At 50.0% G+C, this 20,000-nt stretch overlaps 2 non-coding genes across 2 annotated transcripts in view; both read left to right on the top strand.

The window, feature by feature from the left end:
• Positions 1-17,701: 17,701 nt before the first annotated feature.
• Positions 17,702-19,611, top strand: LOC126450189 (small subunit ribosomal RNA). The gene has a single exon (XR_007584409.1). It is a non-coding gene; the product is annotated as a small subunit ribosomal RNA (ribosomal RNA).
• A 351-nt stretch (positions 19,612-19,962) lies between these two features.
• Positions 19,963-20,000, top strand: part of LOC126450183 (5.8S ribosomal RNA) — a 155-nt gene continuing 117 nt past the window's right edge. The window contains exon 1 of the ribosomal RNA XR_007584404.1: positions 19,963-20,000. This exon is cut by the window's right edge and continues 117 nt beyond it. This is a non-coding gene — a ribosomal RNA (5.8S ribosomal RNA).

The raw sequence follows: 20,000 nt of genomic DNA, 5'->3' as shown, positions 1-20,000 counted from the left end.
AACTAGAGCTGAGCAGCCGGCCGCCCGGGAGTGTGTCCCGGGGGCCCGCGCGAACACGCAAGCGTCCGCTCAATTATTCTGCAAACAGGAGGAGGCTGAGCTCCCCTGCACCATACACCTCGAAACCCTCTCAGGTCCCGGCGGCGCGCAGCGCCGTCCTAAGTACTTGGTCGGGTTCGAGAGAGGCGCAATCGCCCGGAGTTTGGCGAGTAGACGCTTTAGGTGCGACCACCCGTGCTCCCAACTGAGCTTGCCGCTGCCGACAGAGGCCCGGGAGCGTGCTGTCGTGGCATTGCCGGCGGGAGACAACACGCGCCACCTACGGTGACCGGCAGCTCCAACGCCAGCGCCACAGAAGGACAAAAGCCCCACTTGGGTGCCGAAGCGAACTCTCCCAGCACAGCGCACGCGCCAACACGTCCGCACAGCTGCGATACAAACCACCTGCGAGAACCGCAGAGGCGACCGAGCAGCAGACGGCGTCGCGGCGCCGAGCGCCAGGCGGCGGCGCATCCTCAGCGCACACAGTCCTCAATCGGACCAGCACACTGCAGATGTCCACCGCGCTTCGCACCGGGCCCGCGAGGACCTACTTTGGCCGCACGGCGCCGCGTGCAGGGTGCGCCGGCGCGCAGCTGCGCCGCCTGCCGCCTCCGTCGGCCGGCGCGCCTGCCACTGGCCGCCCCCACCAGCCGGCTGTAGCGCGTGCGCCCACGCACCGCGCGGCCAGCACGCCGGGAGGCCCCCCCTCACCGGCCGGGGACGGTCCCACCCAGCCACCGCCGCGTATCGCTTCACACCCAGATGCCATTCACGTTCGTGGGCATGGTGGGTATCGCTGGAACAACCGGTTGGTAGCTCAACCGATCGTCGCCATCACTGATTCACCTCTAGCGAGAACAACCGCACCACAACGGTTTACCAGTTGTTCATTTGCGTAACGTCACCAGCAAACGTAGGCGTCCATCGCCATTTGCAAATTCAACGATTGTTGCATGCCTGTGTCAGGTGTCACGACACACTGTCTGCCCACATACACGCAACAACATGTGCACGCTTCGCGAACACGTGGAAGGTGGCCCCCGTACGTATGCGATGTCCATTGCGCGAACGACTGTCAACCGGCCTCTGTCGCATGTCGCAGATGTGGAACGCAGTGCACCATGCTATCACGGTGTGTGAGAAGAGACGACTACGTCTGACAACACGCGCCACTACATCAACAGACGGCTCATGCTGATCGCCATCCAGGGCATACCACACTGCAATCCAGCTCTTATAGGGAGACGACACGTAGCTGAGTGCACAACATTTGGACCGCATGGTTCGCCGTTGTTGGCGCAGTCGTTGTACGGTCACATGTACCACGATGTATCATTCAGTACATGAGGACCAATGTGCAGTACAGTGTGTGATTTGGACGTACAACATCAGCGGACAGTTGACACAGGCCGTACCACAGCGTAGGCTAAGTGCTTCGCCATGCGAATGCCAATGAACAACTGCAAATGCCAATGAACAACTGCAAAGGGCATTGAGCATGTACGTCCTGCTGCCATCCACATTACAGTGTATAGCTGCAAGGTGTTTAACATGAAGCGATACACTGGGGACCGGGCAGTGCGAGTAGCAAACTATATTGCGGGGGTTGCAGTTGGGCAACACTACACTAATTTAACGCGTCGTATGACAATTACAGAGCAGGTTAAGGCCCAACGTGTGTTGGGTTAAGGCCCAACGTGTGTTGGGTTAAGGCCCAACGTGTGTTGGGTTAAGGCCCAACGTGTGTTGGGTTAAGGCCCAACGTGTGTTGGGTTAAGGCCCAACGTGTGTTGGGTTAAGGCCCAACGTGTGTTGGGTTAAGGCCCAACGTGTGTTGGGTTACAGCACAATGTGGGTTACGTTAAGGCGCAATATAGGTTACGTTAAGGCGCAATATAGGTTACGTTAAGGCGCAATATAGGTTACGTTAAGGCGCAATATAGGTTACGTTAAGGCGCAATATAGGTTACGTTAAGGCGCAATATAGGTTACGTTAAGGCGCAATATAGGTTACGTTAAGGCGCAATATAGGTTACGTTAAGGCGCAATATAGGTTACGTTAAGGCGCAATATAGGTTACGTTAAGGCGCAATATAGGTTACGTTAAGGCGCAATATAGGTTACGTTAAGGCGCAATATAGGTTACGTTAAGGCGCAATATAGGTTACGTTAAGGCGCAATATAGGTTACGTTAAGGCGCAATATAGGTTACGTTAAGGCGCAATATAGGTTACGTTAAGGCGCAATATAGGTTACGTTAAGGCGCAATATAGGTTACGTTAAGGCGCAATATAGGTTACGTTAAGGCGCAATATAGGTTAGGTTAAGGCGCAATATAGGTTACGTTAAGGCGCAATATAGGTTACGTTAAGGCGCAATACAGGTTACGTTAAGGCGCAATACAGGTTAGGTTAAGGCGCAATACAGGTTAGGTTAAGGCGCAATACAGGTTAGGTTAAGGCGCAATACAGGTTAGGTTAAGGCGCAATACAGGTTAGGTTAAGGCGCAATACAGGTTAGGTTAAGGCGCAATACAGGTTAGGTTAAGGCGCAATACAGGTTAGGTTAAGGCGCAATACAGGTTAGGTTAAGGCGCAATACAGGTTAGGTTAAGGCGCAATACAGGTTAGGTTAAGGCGCAATACAGGTTAGGTTAAGGCGCAATACAGGTTAGGTTAAGGCGCAATACAGGTTAGGTTAAGGCGCAATACAGGTTAGGTTAAGGCGCAATACAGGTTAGGTTAAGGTACGACGTAGGTTAGGTTAAGGTACGACGTAGGTTAGGTTAAGGTACGACGTAGGTTAGGTTAAGGTACGACGTAGGTTAGGTTAAGGTACGACGTAGGTTAGGTTAAGGTACGACGTAGGTTAGGTTAAGGTACGACGTAGGTTAGGTTAAGGTACGACGTAGGTTAGGTTAAGGTACGACGTAGGTTAGGTTAAGGTACGACGTAGGTTAGGTTAAGGTACGACGTAGGTTAGGTTAAGGTACGACGTAGGTTAGGTTAAGGTACGACGTAGGTTAGGTTAAGGTACGACGTAGGTTAGGTTAAGGTACGACGTAGGTTAGGTTAAGGTACGACGTAGGTTAGGTTAAGGTACGACGTAGGTTAGGTTAAGGTACGACGTAGGTTAGGTTAAGGTACGACGTAGGTTAGGTTAAGGTACGACGTAGGTTAGGTTAAGGTACGACGTAGGTTAGGTTAAGGTACGACGTAGGTTAGGTTAAGGTACGACGTAGGTTAGGTTAAGGTACGACGTAGGTTAGGTTAAGGTACGACGTAGGTTAGGTTAAGGTACGACGTAGGTTAGGTTAAGGTACGACGTAGGTTAGGTTAAGGTACGACGTAGGTTAGGTTAAGGTACGACGTAGGTTAGGTTACGGTACGACGTAGGTTAGGTTACGGTACGACGTAGGTTAGGTTACGGTACGACGTAGGTTAGGTTACGGTACGACGTAGGTTAGGTTACGGTACGACGTAGGTTAGGTTACGGTACGATATAGGTTAGGTTACGGTACGATATAGGTTAGGTTACGGTACGATATAGGTTAGGTTAATGCACCTTTGGCTCATGACAGGCGGCGCTCTGATTCCATGGTTGTGGCAGACCTGTGTCTTTCATTCCTGCCATTGTTTGTGTGCTGTGAGAGGAGGCAGTATTGTGATGTTGGGTGCACCCCTGTGTAGGACATGTGTGGGTGTTGGTGGCTTGGCTGAGCAATGGTGGTTGTCGGGTGGGTGGGATATTCTGTTTTCTGAGTGGACCTCCCAGTCTGGTTATGACAGTGTGGATTGTCTAATGTGGCGGAGAGGATGCACTGGGTGTTGTTCCATGCTGGTGCTTACATATTGTCTGTGTGCGTGTTACAGGCAGAGAGTAGTGCGTGATAAGGGTGTGTGGCTGACGTGTGGTTGTGATTGTGAGCAGAGTCTTTCAGCATGTATACGGACAGTTGTATACATTATCTGTATTCTGATGGCTCTATCTATTACTAATCAGCGCCGTGTATACGTTTAATCCGGTTCCAGTCGAAACTGTTGTATCTCTGTACATTAGTGACACGGCGAGCCCGCTATGTAGTTACTCGTCTCGGCAGCTTCCACCGGTGTATGGCAAATGATTATAAGGAATCAGTCTAGTCGTCAATACCGATGGTGTGACGTCACATGTCTGGGGTGGGGGACGCTGCGCCCTTCCGGTGGGTCATGGCCTAGAAAGACTCTTCCCACGCAGGGGGGCGTGGACTGTCATTGACTCTTCCGAGTAATATACTTGCCGTACGTTTTTGCGACTGCGAGTGCAACGCTCACCGGTACCGACATGGATGGAGCGCCTCCTAGCTGACCGCTCAGCATCGGCATTCGTACAGAGAGCAACGCGATCGCGTCTCTAGCTCGTAACTGGTACAGCTCGCAGCTCATGTATAGGGACATTTTTTTTTTTTTTTTTTTTTTTTTTTTTTTTTTTTTTTTTTTTTTTTTTTTACATTTATTGTTAACTTACATTTACCCACTATCTAGTTAACCTAAGTGGGTAGTAATAACTAAACAATTCTACGTTATTACATTTACAGTGATTTACATAACTGTTAGTTCTACTGTAATTAACAATTGTTATTTCTTCCGGCCACTTAGCCGCTCCGGGATACCAGGAGCGTTTCCGTCCCTACCACGAGGAGGTGGGCCGGCTTCTACTACCTAGAAACCACTGCATTTATTAGCATTTATTTTACATCCCTCCACCACCCTTTGATTCTACGATTCTACATGAAAAGAAAATAACTACTCTACTACAATTTACAAAAATGAAAAACGCGCTCTTCTGCGCTAAATTAACAGCAAACAAAATTATTATACATGCATGGAATTATTTACAGTGTCTCATTTGGTTTTATAGTCTAGTCGGTAGTTTTATTTCTTTTTGTTTTGACGTTCGGACAAGCGAGAAGGCGGAACACACGCTTGGTACAACCCCAAGGCATCCCTCTCATCTATGTTTCCATAGATTGGGGAGCCTTCCCTTCTTCGTCCATCTTGCCCTCTTCGCTGTCCGCAATATTTCTTTCTGCCCCATAGGAGCAAGGCGGACAGAGGTCGCCCGTCCATAGTGGCATGGACATCCACATCACTATGGCCAGCGACCCTCCCTTCCTAAGTCTTCTCTTGGTTTTTGTCTACAATTTGATGCACATTACTCCTCAGACTTGGCTGAGGAGTACAGCTTTTCTCTCTTCTAATCTGCGTCGTTGCGCACAAATATCAGTTTTGCAAATTTTGAAACCTGATCGACTAGTTGTTGGAAAACTTTAAATCTTTCTGGGCTTCTAAATATCTCCATGAGCGGTGTGTTCCGCAATTCCCGTCTTGCCTCATTGGCAACTGGATCGAATTCCGGGCATTCCAGAACTACGTGCTCGGGCGTCCCCACAGGAGCGCCACAGACACACTCAGGCGATCGCATACTGCCAATTCTGTGTAAGTATGTTGGATATGGGCCATGCCCGGATAAAAAGTGTACCACTCCAAGTGTTATTGTTAGATGTTTCATCTTAAGCCTCTCGCGGACACTGGGAAAGAAGTCGAAGACCCTTCTCCCAGTGTCTGAGGACTGCCACTGCTCTTGCCAGATATCTGTAATTTTTTCTTTAATCTGCTTGATATTATTCATGTGTTCTCCTATAAGTGCTGTTACCTTTTCGTATTCCCGCTTTTGGATCCAGTGTATAGCTGCATGTTGTCTAATCATTAAGTCCAGCGGGTGAAGTCCCATTATTACAAACAAAGCGTCCGTTGGTGTGGTGCTGAAAGCACCAACACACCGCATGATTACATTCCGCTGTATTCGTCTAATGACACGTGCTGGTTTCACCTGAGTGAGCCTGTGCGCCCACGCGCTGGAACCATACCCCACAACTGGTATCAATATGCAATTATTGTACATTTTAGTTGCCCCAGGGGGCAAATGGAAACGTCTTTGAGCAATACTAATCAGTTTATTGAATATTGTTAGGGATTTGGTAGCCACATGGTCGATGTGCGGAGCATAGCTCCACGCCTCATCCATGAGGACGCCCAAGTATCTTGCGGACCTAGATCTCGCAACTAGTCTATTATCCAGCCGCACAACTGGATCACGGGCCAGCTTTCCTTTTAAAAGAATGTAATTTGATTTATGTGGTGCAACTTGTAATTTTGACTTTTGGCACCATTGCATTAAGATCTCAGATGCTTGTACTGTTTTATTCTCTATTTCAGCACGACTATCTCCTTCGACCATGATGAAAAGATCGTCTGCATACGCCACCGCTCCCAGTACCGTGTCGTTCCCATCCAAAGTTGTCAGCAGGGGGTCCATGTTTACATCCCAAAACACGGGGCCACACACAGAGCCCTGCGGGCAGCCCTTTGAGATGTCTTTCAACATCACGGCACCAGGAGCCGTGATTTTCGCAACTCTTTTCCGACAGTAATCCCTCAGGCAACCGTATAGCGCCCCGGGACACTCCATCTCCCTTAACTGGGAAAAGAGCGCCGGCCACCACAGGTTGTCGAAGGCGCCGGAAATATCCACCATGATGCCCAGGACATATTTCCTCGTGGACAAGTGCACAATACTTGCTACTCTATTTATGGCATCAGATGTAGACTTGCCCTTTCTGAAACCGTATTGCAATTCACTCATACCACGAAGAAGCCTGTGGCTAGACAGTCTAGACATCAGAAGCTTTTCAAAGGTCTTGCCCAAAACGTCAAGTAAACAGATGGGCCTATAGGACTTTGCTAGTGTAGGGTCCTTATCTTGGCCCTTCTTGATTATGACTACTTCTGCTATTTTCCAGCATGTTGGGAAGCTCCGCAATTCCAAACATCTGTTGTAAATTTTGGCAAGACTTGGTGCCAACTTGTGTACTATGCACTGCAGTACTTCTGCCGGTATACCATCTGGCCCTGGGGCTTTCCGCCTCGCGAAGGATTTTATTGCTTGTACCACCTCCTCTTGCGAGAAGGGGTAGACTTGTAGATTATTATTGTATTCTATTTGGTCTTGCTGACGTATCTCCCTCTGCAGCTCAGTGTCCAAATCAGGTCGGTCGTCCGGTAGGAGCACACGAAGTAACTCCTCAGCAGTTTGTCTCCAGTCAATTGTCATGTCGTCAGTATTCTCCTTTTTGATTGTGGAGAGCTGCATTGGGGAGTGTATTTTCTCCCTCACGATTTTGTAGGGCATGCCCCAAGGGTCCAGGGTTAGATGTTCCTTTACGAAGTCCTCCCAACTCTGCTGTCTGTGTTGATTTAGGGTGTCCTTAAAGACCCTCTTCTGTCTTCTGTATATGGTAAGATGGAATTGTCTTTCTGCTTGGGCAAAAGCCCTCTGATAGTTCCTGCGTGCTCTACGCATAGACTGCCTGAGCCGCGACAGCTCCGGAGTCCATGGCGCAGTCGCTTTCCGAATGAGACGTCTTTTCACTGGTATCGCTACGGCGATAGCCGTCTTTATAGAGGTAGTTAGGGCCTCTACTGCCTCTTCCACGTTAAATTCAATTCCGAGCTCTGGAGGATCGAACTCCGCCTCCAGAAGGCCCCAGTTGGCTCTCCCGTAGTCATAACGCATTGTCCACTCTGCAGGCACCCGGTCCTCCTCCACAGATATTTCAAATTCAATGACATTGTGATCACTCGTAGTTATACCGTCGTATGTTTTCCAGTTCAAAATTTTATTTGCAATGTCCATTGAGGTTAAAGTAATGTCAATGAAAGATGCTGCCCCGGCTCGGCTCCTATAAGTTGGAGGGTTGCCGGGGAGATTCGCAACATTCAAATTGTGTTCCATGATTAGATCTTCTAGTTCAATTCCTCTGTGGTCTTGTACCGGGCTATGCCAGAGCGGCGATTTCGCATTTGCATCCATTGATATTATTATAGGCTTGTCTTGTAAGGTTCTTATTGCTGTCCGCAATTGTCTCAGGTAAGTGTCAATATCATGTCTATACTGACAATACAGATTCATTAAATACAAACTGTGTCCTTTTAAATTTACTTCTACAACCGTGAGATGTGTAGTACATAATTGTGTAATTACAGTTGTTTTAATTAAATTACTTAGTATTATGATTGAGGTCATTGGTTGCTGGCCTGAGGCAATCACCTGTGCGTTAACGGGAAAGCCAGGGACCCTGCCCGAGACGGAGTATGGTTCTTGTGTTATTAAGATATCTACTTTATATTCCTCTGTTAGTCTTCTTAATTCGTGTAAGACTAACTGACTTCTCATTGCATTTACCTGAAACACTCTAAAGTGCATCAGGATACCTTGTATAGAAATGGCTATTTGGCCAAGTTTGGGCAGGATCAAAAGCGATCCTGCCGTACATCATTACCATGTCATTGTATATCTTTTTTAGGTCAAAAACCCTGCCCCTTCGAGCAAAGACTTTCGATACAAGTTCCTCTAATTCTTTGAAATCAAGAGGTATATTTACTGCGGCGAGCTGGATGCAATCAGCATCCTCCAGAGCAGGGAATGTTATCTTTCTTCCTCTGGGATACCCGGTCCTCACCAGCTGCCTAAGAGCCACCGTCAAGATCGCTGGGTCTTCTAATCGTGACAGTCTTAATGACTCCTCGCATATACCATATGTATTCCCAGGGGGACAATTATTATAAGTCCTTTTTCTCACAGAGGTGTCTACATCTATTGGGTCCATTTTCTCTTTCACCTTGCCACCACCAGTTATTTCTACTTTCAAGGTTTCCAGTACTACTTGTTCTACAAGGTCCTTTGACAAATTTTCTGTGCCATCACCAGTTACAGTTTTGTCTAGACACAAATTTGTTAATGATTCATATGTCTTCTCTGCAGTGTGTCCAGCAGCCGAGCCGGTGCCAGACGCCGATGTCCTCCCCCTTGAGGCCAGGAAACCCCCGACCTGGCAGGAGAAGTCCGCCGCCCCGCCCGACCCCGCCGCCGCGACCGAGACCCCCCTCCTGTCGGCCAGAAAGGACCCGACCTGACAGGAGAAGTCTACCATCTCCGGCTGCACCGCAGGAACTGGAACAAAGTAAGAATCGTTACTTTCGTCATCTTCATCCAAAGATGATTGTGACCTCCACCTTCTCCATCTTTCTGCATCCCGTGCTACTTTGCTGGGTGACTTACGTTTCTGGACTTTTCGGCTAGTCGCCATAGTCAGTCCTTTGAATCAATCTTTGGAGTAACAACTTATAGGTCATACACTCCCGTCCTGGGGAGTGACAGATCCTCTTTCTGTACCTACATGGGATGCATATTTCCCGTTTATCACAAGATTTTTTATCATGGCCATCTTCCCCGCATTTTCCACAAACTGAGTTCTGAAAATTACAGTATTTGGCCACATGGCCATAATCCTGGCATTTTGTACATTTTGCCAGTGCTGTATAGTCTTTAACTGATATCGCTGTGTATCCTATATATAATTTGTTTGTTTTGACTATCAGTTTTCTGAGATCAGGTGCCACTTCTACGGCATGATGCACCGTGGGTCGATCCCGTGGCCCTGTTTTGAATCGTAACTTAAATTTCTCAATAAATTCTTCTTTTGTCATCATTTCCTCAAAATTTTGTTCATATGCACAATTGATGACGTCGTCCTGCGACATGTACGTCGGGACGTCGTACATCATCATTAGTGGTCTTCGTTTCTTTGGTTTCTCACAAACAAAGGAGTCATTTAATTTTTTGTTTGCTAATAATTTGTCACAGTCCTCAGTTGAGGCTAATTCGACTATTAAAATGTTTTTGGTCGTTCTGACTTGATTTATTTTGATCTTATCTGTTCTTGGATTTATGCTTTTCTCAAACTGCTCTTTGGCCTTCTTAACATCTTCGCCTTTTTTCGGTTTGACAAAAATGGTTGGTACAGTTTTCTCGATGTTCTGCCTTATAGTCTCTTGAACTGTCTTTTTAGGTTGAGCCGCTGCTGCTACTGCAGCATACGACCTTTGCGGTTTCTGTAATTCATTGCGGAGCCGCTCATTTTCGGCTTTCACTTCCGCGTACTGTCCTTCTAATTTAGCATGGGCAAGAGCCCAATTTGCTATATCCTCTTTCAGAGCCCTAATCTGATCAGCATTTATTTTCCCATGCCGCACACTCCGATCTAATAATCGGAGGAAGGAGGCGTGCCTCTCCATAACTGTCTGGTTTAGACTTCTCTCATCAATTGGAGCATCATGCTCCGAAAGCGCCGATTCACTCTCCATTTGTTCTGCCATATTGCCAAGAAGAGTGAAAAAATTGGGGCCCGTCTGTTACCCCCGACCGGCACCTCTGGCATGGGGGGGGGCTAATGGCAGCTCACCCACCGGTCCCGCCCCTGGACCAAGGGCGCAAGAGAGCTGCTAGGTTGAGCGTGCCGTTTCCAACACACTCGTCCTCTTCGACGGCCTTGCCATCGCAGTTTTCATCCCTCCCTCCCCGGCAAGTGCCCCCCGCACTCCGGGAAGGCGGATTCACCTTCCGTCCTTCGCCCCTTACTAGGCCGAGCTCCCACTCAAGGCCAAGGACCCGGCCCTACTCAGGTGCCGGGTCGGTCACCCAGACTTTCAGGGGTCTGGACCCAGCTAACCTAGCCGGGGACATGTCACCACACCCCGGCTTGGCAGATCATGTCTCGGAAATCCAGAGACACGGCGAAGGACACTTGACGGCTCAGGCCGGAGTCCCACCCCGGCGAGCAAGACCGTCGGAATCAGTGCGCGAGATGTTCGACGCACTGTGTTTTGGGAACAGGTGTTGTGTCCCCTTTGACGCAGCACCCCCTGCGCCATGCACCCTTTGCTTTCGCCTTGGGTTGGGGGACTTTTAACGTCGTCCAGGACGTGAGGAACTGCGGCAGAAGGACCGCAGGGTTCCGGGATCGTCGTGAGACTTACCCTCATACCCTCGCCCAGCCACCGCGCTCAACTCAGGGGAGACAGTTGTTGTGTCTCCCGTAACGCAGCTTCCCCTGCGCCATGCACCCTTTGCTTTCGCTTGGGTTGGGGGCATTTAACGTCCTGCCAGGACGGGAGTTTTACGTCCTACCTTGACACACGACAACCCACACCTATCGACGCAGCCCGGAAGGTGTTAAAAGAGTCAGTCCGGGTCTTATTTGTGGAGTTTTACATCAACGAGACGGTGCGGCACTCAAACCCGAGTTACGTTCCCCGGAGGGTCTCCACACGTACTGGGGGATCATGACCGACCATGTCTCACCCACCGCTTTTGATAATTCACGGTGGGCCAGTGCGGACCAGTGTGGGTTGCACCCAGTTAAGGGCTAGCCTTTTAACGTCATGCATGGACGGCCCTTCCCGTGTTAGCTTCGCCCCATCTTGTGGGGGTACTGAGCGCCAGGGCCACGTCAAGGCCACGGGATAGGACATTACGGTCCCCGCCCCACTCAGGTTCCTCTGAGCCCTGCTGAAGGCAAAATTTCAGGGAATCAGAGGGTCTCCTGGCAGTTTTAACCCAGTTATCGGGAGGCAACACACCTCCCCCGGGTGGCGCCACGCAGACCGCTTTCCCAGCGTTTCCATTTGCCCCCTGGGGCAACTAAAATGTACAATAATTGCATATTGATACCAGTTGTGGGGTATGGTTCCAGCGCGTGGGCGCACAGGCTCACTCAGGTGAAACCAGCACGTGTCATTAGACGAATACAGCGGAATGTAATCATGCGGTGTGTTGGTGCTTTCAGCACCACACCAACGGACGCTTTGTTTGTAATAATGGGACTTCACCCGCTGGACTTAATGATTAGACAACATGCAGCTATACACTGGATCCAAAAGCGGGAATACGAAAAGGTAACAGCACTTATAGGAGAACACATGAATAATATCAAGCAGATTAAAGAAAAAATTACAGATATCTGGCAAGAGCAGTGGCAGTCCTCAGACACTGGGAGAAGGGTCTTCGACTTCTTTCCCAGTGTCCGCGAGAGGCTTAAGATGAAACATCTAACAATAACACTTGGAGTGGTACACTTTTTATCCGGGCATGGCCCATATCCAACATACTTACACAGAATTGGCAGTATGCGATCGCCTGAGTGTGTCTGTGGCGCTCCTGTGGGGACGCCCGAGCACGTAGTTCTGGAATGCCCGGAATTCGATCCAGTTGCCAATGAGGCAAGACGGGAATTGCGGAACACACCGCTCATGGAGATATTTAGAAGCCCAGAAAGATTTAAAGTTTTCCAACAACTAGTCGATCAGGTTTCAAAATTTGCAAAACTGATATTTGTGCGCAACGACGCAGATTAGAAGAGAGAAAAGCTGTACTCCTCAGCCAAGTCTGAGGAGTAATGTGCATCAAATTGTAGACAAAAACCAAGAGAAGACTTAGGAAGGGAGGGTCGCTGGCCATAGTGATGTGGATGTCCATGCCACTATGGACGGGCGACCTCTGTCCGCCTTGCTCCTATGGGGCAGAAAGAAATATTGCGGACAGCGAAGAGGGCAAGATGGACGAAGAAGGGAAGGCTCCCCAATCTATGGAAACATAGATGAGAGGGATGCCTTGGGGTTGTACCAAGCGTGTGTTCCGCCTTCTCGCTTGTCCGAACGTCAAAACAAAAAGAAATAAAACTACCGACTAGACTATAAAACCAAATGAGACACTGTAAATAATTCCATGCATGTATAATAATTTTGTTTGCTGTTAATTTAGCGCAGAAGAGCGCGTTTTTCATTTTTGTAAATTGTAGTAGAGTAGTTATTTTCTTTTCATGTAGAATCGTAGAATCAAAGGGTGGTGGAGGGATGTAAAATAAATGCTAATAAATGCAGTGGTTTCTAGGTAGTAGAAGCCGGCCCACCTCCTCGTGGTAGGGACGGAAACGCTCCTGGTATCCCGGAGCGGCTAAGTGGCCGGAAGAAATAACAATTGTTAATTACAGTAGAACTAACAGTTATGTAAATCACTGTAAATGTAATAACGTAGAATTGTTTAGTTATTACTACCCACTTAGGTTAACTAGATAGTGGGTAAATGTAAGTTAACAATAAATGTAAAAAAAAAAAAAAAAAAAAAAATGTCCCTATACATGAGCTGCGAGCTGTACCAGTTACGAGCTAGAGACGCGATCGCGTTGCTCTCTGTACGAATGCCGATGCTGAGCGGTCAGCTAGGAGGCGCTCCATCCATGTCGGTACCGGTGAGCGTTGCACTCGCAGTCGCAAAAACGTACGGCAAGTATATTACTCGGAAGAGTCAATGACAGTCCACGCCCCCCTGCGTGGGAAGAGTCTTTCTAGGCCATGACCCACCGGAAGGGCGCAGCGTCCCCCACCCCAGACATGTGACGTCACACCATCGGTATTGACGACTAGACTGATTCCTTATAATCATTTGCCATACACCGGTGGAAGCTGCCGAGACGAGTAACTACATAGCGGGCTCGCCGTGTCACTAATGTACAGAGATACAACAGTTTCGACTGGAACCGGATTAAACGTATACACGGCGCTGATTAGTAATAGATAGAGCCATCAGAATACAGATAATGTATACAACTGTCCGTATACATGCTGAAAGACTCTGCTCACAATCACAACCACACGTCAGCCACACACCCTTATCACGCACTACTCTCTGCCTGTAACACGCACACAGACAATATGTAAGCACCAGCATGGAACAACACCCAGTGCATCCTCTCCGCCACATTAGACAATCCACACTGTCATAACCAGACTGGGAGGTCCACTCAGAAAACAGAATATCCCACCCACCCGACAACCACCATTGCTCAGCCAAGCCACCAACACCCACACATGTCCTACACAGGGGTGCACCCAACATCACAATACTGCCTCCTCTCACAGCACACAAACAATGGCAGGAATGAAAGACACAGGTCTGCCACAACCATGGAATCAGAGCGCCGCCTGTCATGAGCCAAAGGTGCATCCTGACGTGGCAAATCAGATGATGCCGCAGGCATCCACTTACTATAGTCACAATCAACAAACCGGCCGCCCCGCCCCCCATTAAACCTTTCCTTACAACAATGTGTACCTTAACCTAACCTATATCGTACCGTAACCTAACCTATATCGTACCGTAACCTAACCTATATCGTACCGTAACCTAACCTACGTCGTACCGTAACCTAACCTACGTCGTACCGTAACCTAACCTACGTCGTACCGTAACCTAACCTACGTCGTACCGTAACCTAACCTACGTCGTACCGTAACCTAACCTACGTCGTACCGTAACCTAACCTACGTCGTACCTTAACCTAACCTACGTCGTACCTTAACCTAACCTACGTCGTACCTTAACCTAACCTACGTCGTACCTTAACCTAACCTACGTCGTACCTTAACCTAACCTACGTCGTACCTTAACCTAACCTACGTCGTACCTTAACCTAACCTACGTCGTACCTTAACCTAACCTACGTCGTACCTTAACCTAACCTACGTCGTACCTTAACCTAACCTACGTCGTACCTTAACCTAACCTACGTCGTACCTTAACCTAACCTACGTCGTACCTTAACCTAACCTACGTCGTACCTTAACCTAACCTACGTCGTACCTTAACCTAACCTACGTCGTACCTTAACCTAACCTACGTCGTACCTTAACCTAACCTACGTCGTACCTTAACCTAACCTACGTCGTACCTTAACCTAACCTACGTCGTACCTTAACCTAACCTACGTCGTACCTTAACCTAACCTACGTCGTACCTTAACCTAACCTACGTCGTACCTTAACCTAACCTACGTCGTACCTTAACCTAACCTACGTCGTACCTTAACCTAACCTACGTCGTACCTTAACCTAACCTACGTCGTACCTTAACCTAACCTACGTCGTACCTTAACCTAACCTGTATTGCGCCTTAACCTAACCTGTATTGCGCCTTAACCTAACCTGTATTGCGCCTTAACCTAACCTGTATTGCGCCTTAACCTAACCTGTATTGCGCCTTAACCTAACCTGTATTGCGCCTTAACCTAACCTGTATTGCGCCTTAACCTAACCTGTATTGCGCCTTAACCTAACCTGTATTGCGCCTTAACCTAACCTGTATTGCGCCTTAACCTAACCTGTATTGCGCCTTAACCTAACCTGTATTGCGCCTTAACCTAACCTGTATTGCGCCTTAACCTAACCTGTATTGCGCCTTAACCTAACCTGTATTGCGCCTTAACGTAACCTGTATTGCGCCTTAACGTAACCTATATTGCGCCTTAACGTAACCTATATTGCGCCTTAACCTAACCTATATTGCGCCTTAACGTAACCTATATTGCGCCTTAACGTAACCTATATTGCGCCTTAACGTAACCTATATTGCGCCTTAACGTAACCTATATTGCGCCTTAACGTAACCTATATTGCGCCTTAACGTAACCTATATTGCGCCTTAACGTAACCTATATTGCGCCTTAACGTAACCTATATTGCGCCTTAACGTAACCTATATTGCGCCTTAACGTAACCTATATTGCGCCTTAACGTAACCTATATTGCGCCTTAACGTAACCTATATTGCGCCTTAACGTAACCTATATTGCGCCTTAACGTAACCTATATTGCGCCTTAACGTAACCTATATTGCGCCTTAACGTAACCTATATTGCGCCTTAACGTAACCTATATTGCGCCTTAACGTAACCTATATTGCGCCTTAACGTAACCTATATTGCGCCTTAACGTAACCTATATTGCGCCTTAACGTAACCCACATTGTGCTGTAACCCAACACACGTTGGGCCTTAACCCAACACACGTTGGGCCTTAACCCAACACACGTTGGGCCTTAACCCAACACACGTTGGGCCTTAACCCAACACACGTTGGGCCTTAACCCAACACACGTTGGGCCTTAACCCAACACACGTTGGGCCTTAACCCAACACACGTTGGGCCTTAACCCAACACACGTTGGGCCTTAACCTGCTCTGTAATTGTCATACGACGCGTTAAATTAGTGTAGTGTTGCCCAACTGCAACCCCCGCAATATAGTTTGCTACTCGCACTGCCCGGTCCCCAGTGTATCGCTTCATGTTAAACACCTTGCAGCTATACACTGTAATGTGGATGGCAGCAGGACGTACATGCTCAATGCCCTTTGCAGTTGTTCATTGGCATTTGCAGTTGTTCATTGGCATTCGCATGGCGAAGCACTTAGCCTACGCTGTGGTACGGCCTGTGTCAACTGTCCGCTGATGTTGTACGTCCAAATCACACACTGTACTGCACATTGGTCCTCATGTACTGAATGATACATCGTGGTACATGTGACCGTACAACGACTGCGCCAACAACGGCGAACCATGCGGTCCAAATGTTGTGCACTCAGCTACGTGTCGTCTCCCTATAAGAGCTGGATTGCAGTGTGGTATGCCCTGGATGGCGATCAGCATGAGCCGTCTGTTGATGTAGTGGCGCGTGTTGTCAGACGTAGTCGTCTCTTCTCACACACCGTGATAGCATGGTGCACTGCGTTCCACATCTGCGACATGCGACAGAGGCCGGTTGACAGTCGTTCGCGCAATGGACATCGCATACGTACGGGGGCCACCTTCCACGTGTTCGCGAAGCGTGCACATGTTGTTGCGTGTATGTGGGCAGACAGTGTGTCGTGACACCTGACACAGGCATGCAACAATCGTTGAATTTGCAAATGGCGATGGACGCCTACGTTTGCTGGTGACGTTACGCAAATGAACAACTGGTAAACCGTTGTGGTGCGGTTGTTCTCGCTAGAGGTGAATCAGTGATGGCGACGATCGGTTGAGCTACCAACCGGTTGTTCCAGCGATACCCACCATGCCCACGAACGTGAATGGCATCTGGGTGTGAAGCGATACGCGGCGGTGGCTGGGTGGGACCGTCCCCGGCCGGTGAGGGGGGGCCTCCCGGCGTGCTGGCCGCGCGGTGCGTGGGCGCACGCGCTACAGCCGGCTGGTGGGGGCGGCCAGTGGCAGGCGCGCCGGCCGACGGAGGCGGCAGGCGGCGCAGCTGCGCGCCGGCGCACCCTGCACGCGGCGCCGTGCGGCCAAAGTAGGTCCTCGCGGGCCCGGTGCGAAGCGCGGTGGACATCTGCAGTGTGCTGGTCCGATTGAGGACTGTGTGCGCTGAGGATGCGCCGCCGCCTGGCGCTCGGCGCCGCGACGCCGTCTGCTGCTCGGTCGCCTCTGCGGTTCTCGCAGGTGGTTTGTATCGCAGCTGTGCGGACGTGTTGGCGCGTGCGCTGTGCTGGGAGAGTTCGCTTCGGCACCCAAGTGGGGCTTTTGTCCTTCTGTGGCGCTGGCGTTGGAGCTGCCGGTCACCGTAGGTGGCGCGTGTTGTCTCCCGCCGGCAATGCCACGACAGCACGCTCCCGGGCCTCTGTCGGCAGCGGCAAGCTCAGTTGGGAGCACGGGTGGTCGCACCTAAAGCGTCTACTCGCCAAACTCCGGGCGATTGCGCCTCTCTCGAACCCGACCAAGTACTTAGGACGGCGCTGCGCGCCGCCGGGACCTGAGAGGGTTTCGAGGTGTATGGTGCAGGGGAGCTCAGCCTCCTCCTGTTTGCAGAATAATTGAGCGGACGCTTGCGTGTTCGCGCGGGCCCCCGGGACACACTCCCGGGCGGCCGGCTGCTCAGCTCTAGTTGACGCAGCTCCCTGGTTGATCCTGCCAGTAGTCATATGCTTGTCTCAAAGATTAAGCCATGCATGTCTCAGTACAAGCCGCATTAAGGTGAAACCGCGAATGGCTCATTAAATCAGTTATGGTTCCTTAGATCGTACCCACGTTACTTGGATAACTGTGGTAATTCTAGAGCTAATACATGCAAACAGAGTCCCGACCAGAGATGGAAGGGACGCTTTTATTAGATCAAAACCAATCGGTCGGCTCGTCCGGTCCGTTTGCCTTGGTGACTCTGAATAACTTTGGGCTGATCGCACGGTCCTCGTACCGGCGACGCATCTTTCAAATGTCTGCCTTATCAACTGTCGATGGTAGGTTCTGCGCCTACCATGGTTGTAACGGGTAACGGGGAATCAGGGTTCGATTCCGGAGAGGGAGCCTGAGAAACGGCTACCACATCCAAGGAAGGCAGCAGGCGCGCAAATTACCCACTCCCGGCACGGGGAGGTAGTGACGAAAAATAACGATACGGGACTCATCCGAGGCCCCGTAATCGGAATGAGTACACTTTAAATCCTTTAACGAGTATCTATTGGAGGGCAAGTCTGGTGCCAGCAGCCGCGGTAATTCCAGCTCCAATAGCGTATATTAAAGTTGTTGCGGTTAAAAAGCTCGTAGTTGGATTTGTGTCCCACGCTGTTGGTTCACCGCCCGTCGGTGTTTAACTGGCATGTATCGTGGGACGTCCTGCCGGTGGGGCGAGCTGAAGGCGTGCGACGCGCCTCGTGCGTGCTCGTGCGTCCCGAGGCGGACCCCGTTGCAATCCTACCAGGGTGCTCTTGAGTGAGTGTCTCGGTGGGCCGGCACGTTTACTTTGAACAAATTAGAGTGCTTAAAGCAGGCAAGCCCGCCTGAATACTGTGTGCATGGAATAATGGAATAGGACCTCGGTTCTATTTTGTTGGTTTTCGGAACCCGAGGTAATGATTAATAGGGACAGGCGGGGGCATTCGTATTGCGACGTTAGAGGTGAAATTCTTGGATCGTCGCAAGACGAACAGAAGCGAAAGCATTTGCCAAGTATGTTTTCATTAATCAAGAACGAAAGTTAGAGGTTCGAAGGCGATCAGATACTGCCCTAGTTCTAACCATAAACGATGCCAGCCAGCGATCCGCCGCAGTTCCTCCGATGACTCGGCGGGCAGCCTCCGGGAAACCAAAGCTTTTGGGTTCCGGGGGAAGTATGGTTGCAAAGCTGAAACTTAAAGGAATTGACGGAAGGGCACCACCAGGAGTGGAGCCTGCGGCTTAATTTGACTCAACACGGGAAACCTCACCAGGCCCGGACACCGGAAGGATTGACAGATTGATAGCTCTTTCTTGATTCGGTGGGTGGTGGTGCATGGCCGTTCTTAGTTGGTGGAGCGATTTGTCTGGTTAATTCCGATAACGAACGAGACTCTAGCCTGCTAACTAGTCGCGTGACATCCTTCGTGCTGTCAGCGATTACTTTTCTTCTTAGAGGGACAGGCGGCTTCTAGCCGCACGAGATTGAGCAATAACAGGTCTGTGATGCCCTTAGATGTTCTGGGCCGCACGCGCGCTACACTGAAGGAATCAGCGTGTCTTCCTAGGCCGAAAGGTCGGGGTAACCCGCTGAACCTCCTTCGTGCTAGGGATTGGGGCTTGCAATTGTTCCCCATGAACGAGGAATTCCCAGTAAGCGCGAGTCATAAGCTCGCGTTGATTACGTCCCTGCCCTTTGTACACACCGCCCGTCGCTACTACCGATTGAATGATTTAGTGAGGTCTTCGGACTGGTACGCGGCATTGACTCTGTCGTTGCCGATGCTACCGGAAAGATGACCAAACTTGATCATTTAGAGGAAGTAAAAGTCGTAACAATGTTTCCGTAGGTGAACCTGCGGAAGGATCATTACCGACTAGACTGCATGTCTTTCGATGTGCGTGTCGTGTCGCGCAACACGCTACCTGTACGGCTCGCAGTAGCCGTGCGCCGCGTGCGGAACCACGCGTGCTTCTCAAAACTAACGCCAATGTTGTGTGGTACGAGCGCTGAAGCGCTGGAGCGGCTGGCCTGCGGCACCTGGCGCCTGGCGCCGGTTTTGAATGACTTTCGCCCGACTGCCTGTCCGCTCCGGTGTGGAGCCGTACGACGCCCATCGGCCGTGAGGCCGTTGGACACAGAACGCTTGAACAGGGGCCGCCACACGCCTACGTCCCGCCTATGCAACTGTCTTGAAAGAGACGGTGGAAACTAAGAAAAGATCACCCAGGACGGTGGATCACTCGGCTCGTGGGTCGATG

This window comes from Schistocerca serialis, unplaced genomic scaffold (genome assembly GCF_023864345.2).
Source record: "Schistocerca serialis cubense isolate TAMUIC-IGC-003099 unplaced genomic scaffold, iqSchSeri2.2 HiC_scaffold_731, whole genome shotgun sequence".
In the NCBI taxonomy this organism is placed as follows: Eukaryota; Metazoa; Arthropoda; class Insecta; order Orthoptera; family Acrididae; genus Schistocerca; species Schistocerca serialis.
Note: the sequence above shows the minus strand (reverse complement) of the source record. Positions and strands in the feature narration are given on the sequence as shown.